This window comes from Artibeus jamaicensis, unplaced genomic scaffold (assembly GCF_021234435.1).
Source record: "Artibeus jamaicensis isolate MK-2021 breed Jamaican fruit bat unplaced genomic scaffold, CSHL_Jam_final scaffold_1964, whole genome shotgun sequence".
NCBI classification, from domain to species: Eukaryota; Metazoa; Chordata; class Mammalia; order Chiroptera; family Phyllostomidae; genus Artibeus; species Artibeus jamaicensis.
The window spans coordinates 39,901,743-39,907,742 of record NW_026522030.1 but is presented as its reverse complement, the minus strand read 5'-3'; the positions used below and the strand labels follow the sequence as shown (position 1 = coordinate 39,907,742).

Sequence of the window (6,000 nt, the reverse complement as noted above, 5' to 3'; positions counted from 1 at the left end):
TCTCACTCACCCCCCCAACCAGGGACCTGGCCTGCAACCCAGGCATGTGCTCTGACTACTAATCAAACCGGCATCCCTTTGGTTCACAGGCTGGTGCTCAATCCACTGAGCCACACCAGCCGGGGCACATTTTTTAACTTTCTATTCACAAAATACATATGCAAAATTTAGCAACTTTCATGCCTGGCAGGGGGAAAAAACAGGAAAGATAAAACAAAAACCATGTCTGTTTATGTTAATAATAATGTATACTTAAGAATAATTTTAGTGAGAAATACAAATACCCACATGAAGAAAATGACAAAATTTTATGAAGGAACATTAAATTTCTTTGCCTAGGTGAAAATACAGGAGGGGGCAAAAGTAGGTTTACAGTTATGAGTACATGAAACAGTTTATTCTTGTATTATTAATTACTATATCATTTTTCATATGAACAACTGTAAATCTACTTGTGCCGCACTTTGTATATATACCACATACATAGATAGAAAGAATGAATATTCTAGCAAGGTTAATAGGTGTCAAATTAATGTGAAGGTTAAGAATTCTAATCAAAAAAAGAATTTGTTTTTTGTAAATTGATAAAGTGGTCAAAGTTCTACCAGAAAGACTAAGAACTGAAAAAGATCAGCAACGTACATCAGCAGTAGTTAAGACATATTACAACAACGACAACAAAATACAATAATTACATTAGGACAAGAATAAAAAATGATCAAATAGAATTGAGTACACAGGAGAAACTGATCCTACTAATGTATACATTTTCTAAAATGCAAATTTAACAAGTTAGTTCTATCCCCAATTGGTGTTTAAGGCTGCTATGACAACTGGGTCAGGCCCTTGTGGTCACCCAATATTGTGCCTATTCTCCCCATATTTTGATAATTTCCCACATTATGAAAACTGCCTTCTGAAAATAAGTTCCAGAAAAATTGCTTCTCCAATCAGATGAAACCATGTGATACTTTTTCTCAAAAGTAAGTGAGAAGGCCAGTTCTGAGTGTGGTCTGGCCTTGGTATTGGTGCAGGAGGTAGCAGAGGCTGTGGCAGGTTCCCCACCTGGTCAGTCCTGAGGCAGAGCTCTGGGGATCGTGCTAGAAGTTACAATCCGGCCCCAACCCAGAGATACTGTGAGCCACCCCAAATCCTCAGAATATTCTGTGTCTGCTTAAGCTAGCTTGAGAGGGTTCTGCTGTTTACAATTAAGGTGCTGATAAAATTGGTTATTGATTTAAAGAAAAAAAGCTATTTAAATCCTCACTTCATACCACACACATTCAAATAAATTTAAAGACATTTGTCTTTACATCAAATCAATTTTAAAATCTAAGGGGAAAATATAGGTGAGCTTTGGATAGAAAAAGACTCTCAAGAAAGAAAGCAAAGGTTTTTGGCTCTCTGAGCAGCACCATGGTGGTCAGCAAGAACAAGTGCCTCATGAAAGGCAGCAAAGAGGGAGCCAAGAAGACAGTGGTTGATCCATTTTCTAAGAAAGACTGGTATGTATGAAAGCATCAGCTATGTTCAATATAAGAAATATGGAAAACCACTAGTCATGAGAATTCAAGGAACCAAAACTGCATCTGGCAGTCTCAAGGGTCATGTTTTTGAAGTGAGCCTAGCTCATCTGCAGAATGGTGAAGCTGTATTTAGAAAACTCAAGCTAATTACTGAGGATGTTCAGGGCAAAAATGGCCTGACTAATTTCCATGGCGTGGATCTTCCCCATGACAAAATGTGCTCCGTGGTCAAAAATGGCAGACCAGGATTGAAGCTAATGTTGGTATGAAGACTACTGATGATTATTTGCTTTATCTATTCTGTGTTGGTCTTAATAAGCACAGCAATCAGATTCAGAAGCCCTCTTATGCTCAGCATTAACAGGTCTGCCAACTCTGGACGAACATAACAGAAATCACTGCCCAAGTGGTCCAGACCAATGACTTGAAAGAAGTGGTCAATAAATTGATTCCAGATAGCACTGGAAAAGACATAGAAAAGACTTGCCAGTTTATGTATCTACTTCATGATGTCTTTGTTAGAAAAGTCAAAATGCTGAAGAAGCCCAAGTTCGAACTGGTAAAACTATGGAGATTCATGGGAAAGGTAGCAGAATTGGAAAAGCTACTGGGGATGAGACAGGTAAGTTGAATAAGTTGATATCAAGATATGAACCCAGTCCAAGAATCTGTTTAAAATTCAGACATTTAATGGTGACAAATTAGAAATTCTATTTGTTTGGGAAGGGAGAAGGAAAATGATGAAAAATTAATATATTTTAGCCCTTAAAACATTAATTTCTCTACTGTCAATGATGATAGGTACAAAAGGCTAATAAATATGTATTTCCTTGATTATTTATATATTTTTATAAAACTCACTAGTAATATTTAAAATGCAGTAAAAATTAGATAGTCTTCTTACCAAGTTAGCAAAGATTTTATTGGTAATATTAATACTCAGTTCCAATAAAAATTTATTCATTTACCCAATTGGCAGGAAGGTGAATTGTTACAAACTTTCTTGAATACAATTTCACTGTGTGCGTGTGTGTGTGTGTGTGTGTGTGTGTGTTTATTTCATATATAGTAAAATATGTTTTAAAGAATATATATATATTTTAAAAATATACATACAGGGCCTTTAAAATATTTATGCTCTATATGACTCTAGCACTTTTACTTCTAAGAATCTCAAAGAAATAAATTATTTATACTTTTTATATCACTTTTGTGAGCAGAAAAACAAAGGTATTACTTAAGTACTAAATAAAGTTTTAATGGAAAGGGAGGCAGCAATGAAATCTTCCAGCAACACTAATTTAATGTAACACTGCCCACTCAAACATTCACAATTACATGTGAATGAATGAAAGTCAAGAAGAGCAAATTCAGTCTACAAATCAGAAACTTATAAAAACAAGATAGCTATGCCCTCAGACATATCAGGAGAAAACTCAGTAAAGATGACCATATTCTCTCTGGAAAGCAGAAGAGAAGGAAGGCACAGCCAGAGGCTCACATGTCCCTGCAACCCAGGCATCAGGCAGGTGCAGGGAAAAGCAGGAAAGGTTTTAAAGTTCTCTGAGGATTCCCTCTAGTCCTGGGCTGAAGTGGGCATTTATTTAACCAACACTGCCCAGAAATACAATAGGGGGACTGAAAAAAAATCACAGAAAAATATTTTATCATTTCTAGGATAACAGTCTCAATAACACCAAAGTTATTTATTCCTACCCAAAACCAAGACAACAAACCTCACTGGAAGCTAATGGCAGATGCTAAAGAACAAACCAGACTGGGGTAAGAAAGACCACGAGGTGTCTGTGTAAAGCCAGTACAAGACCAGGCAGGTCAGCAGCATCCTGGGGCACAAGCCAAGGGCATCAGGAAGATAGAAAAGAAGGGTGAACTATTTTCTAAATTAAAATTAAGATACATTGTCTTAACAATTCTCACTGTATTTTCAGGGGCTGCAAGACAGAGCATTAACATTAGAATTTTTCCAGAAGACCCAGTCATATGGAGTCTGTGAGTCTAATGTTTTACTGGCATTTGCAATATGGCATCCAATGGGGGCCTATCCTTCAGGGTGAGCCAGGATATCATGGGCTGCCCTGGTGCTCTCAGGGTACAGCCTCTGCCTTAGTTTGGTTACAGATATAATTAGCTAAAGGGTAAGGTCCACAACTGAAAAAGTTTTGGAAGCAAAAAATGAACATAAGTGTAGCTAGGTACAGTAAATATGAAAAGTATAGTAAAATATAAAATAATTCCCTCACCTGAGTTGTTAACAGTGTTGACCCAATCACTTAAACCTGGAAGTCACTTATTTCAAGAACTAGATACTCAGATTTTGGATAATTCTCCAAAGCCTTTTAGTAATTTATTTCATTCCCCATTTGTAACTCCCACAATTATTTTTAAATATCACCTCAGTTATAGGATGATTGAGATATCTGGATCAACCAATTTCAAGATGCCACAAAACACTGGATTTGATATAATATTATATGTCAACTATAACTAAAAAATTTTTTTTAATATTAAATTTAAAAAATTTAATGATGCCACAAAACATCAGCATGAGGCAGAGAACACTAGAACAAAAGGGTTCAAAATTGCCAATGACACAAGAGGGTCATTGTGTCCTTGACCCACCCAGTGGGAGGGGGGCACCAGAGTGGCGGGCCCTCTGGTCAGAGACTGCTCTGCAGAGAAGGGAGGTGCTGCGTCTGTCTGCTCAACCCCACCCGTGTGAACACAGTTGACATCAGCAACATCTTTAACATCCTCTGAACATGTAAGGGACAGATTCAGGCTGAATTTTTAACTCATTCTAGCAATTTTAAGTTTTCCAACTTTGAATCTTTCTAATACTGGAAACATAACTGACATATAATTAACTTTTTCATGGGGGTCATTGTTCCAACAATGATAACCACAGGTGACAAGAAATCAGAGTCAAAACCTCTCAATTCCGGAGATGGAAACTAAGATACACGTACCACAGCCAAGAAGGGCAAGCACACACAGATGACCCACTTCTGCCCCAGTGAGAAAGTGACAAAGATAATAACAGAAATTTTTCAAGACAGAAACAACCATGATTTCAAAATTCCAGAATGTGCCACTAGAAAATAATTGTCATTTTCTTCATGGATATCCAAGAAAAAATTACATGGTTTAATTGAAGGTATACACTATATGTCCTTAAAAACCTGTTTTAGTATTATTTATCAACATATGAAACAAAAGTCTATGTCATACGAGTCTATTAATTATTTCATTAGTTAATGCAGAAACTAGCTCAGGGCTAGCCTTTACTCTAGCATGAAGTAGAAAGGTCCTCCTTCAAGTGTTATCCTCATTCAAGGAAGATATTTGAGAAATGTTTTGCAAGAAAATGTAGGGCTAATACTAAAGAGTGTCAAGATCTTTCTCCCCAAAACTAATGTTTCTGCTCCCTATTCTACTATACTGCTCAGCAAGTTATTCTCCATTCCTGCTCCTTTCACATGGCCCAGTCTCAGGACATGAAAAGAGGCCCTTTAACAACCAAAACTGAAACAAAAGCTCCGGTGTGAAGGAGACTCATCTTGTTTTCAAGGCCCTTCTTCATACAGATGTCACCTTGGCCTTTTTTCTGTGACATATGGCCCTTTTCAGCTCCTGGAAACTAATTCTCTAGGTTCTTGGTCACTCTCAGCCTTTCCTATAGGGCTTCTGTATTCCTTGTGCGTTAACTGGTCCACCAGCACTCAAACCATCCTGCCTCCATCAAGCAAGTCTTTCTCCCTGGACCCCACAGCAACTCCAACAACTTAAATGCTGGGAGGTCCCAGACTCAGCCCAATGAGCACATGAGGATGGAGAAGAGGACATCAGCACCCTGCTGCTACCCCCATCTGATGGAACCAATACTAGGTCAATTGTATACAGCCAAGGTACATAGTAAGCCTCCTTCTGAACAATGAGGTCTGTGCAGAAGGTATTCATCCATATAATATGGGAAAAAAGACATTTATTGAAGAAGATGCAAAATACAAGAAACATTGTACATAGGACAAGTACACCTCAGTTCCCTTCAATGTAGATACTTTGAGACCTCACAGTTCTCCCAGTCACCATCAACTGCCCCATATTTTCCTGAATCTCATAGACAGTCTGCAATTTCTTCCCTTTCAAAAGTGATTTTAGTTTTGGAAAAAGCCAGAAGTTGCAGGGTGCCAAATATGGGCTTAGGGGCATTGATGTTTTGCCAAAAAACTCTGCACAAGACCTGGTGCATGAGCAGGCACATTGCCATGATGAAGCTGCCAATAAACAGTTGCCCATAGCTGTGGCCATTTTCACTGCATCGCATTTCTCAACCTATGATGAACATTGAGGTAGTACTCCTTATTAATTATTTGACCTGAAGGGGTGTATTCATGATGGACAACACTTTCCCAATCCAAAAATACAGGTAACATGGTCTTGATCTTGCTGTGGC

General features: G+C 38.0%; 1 pseudogene; it reads left to right on the top strand.

The window, feature by feature from the left end:
- Positions 1 to 1,416: 1,416 nt before the first annotated feature.
- Positions 1,417 to 6,000, top strand: part of LOC119064607 (40S ribosomal protein S3a-like) — a 112,338-nt pseudogene continuing 107,754 nt past the window's right edge.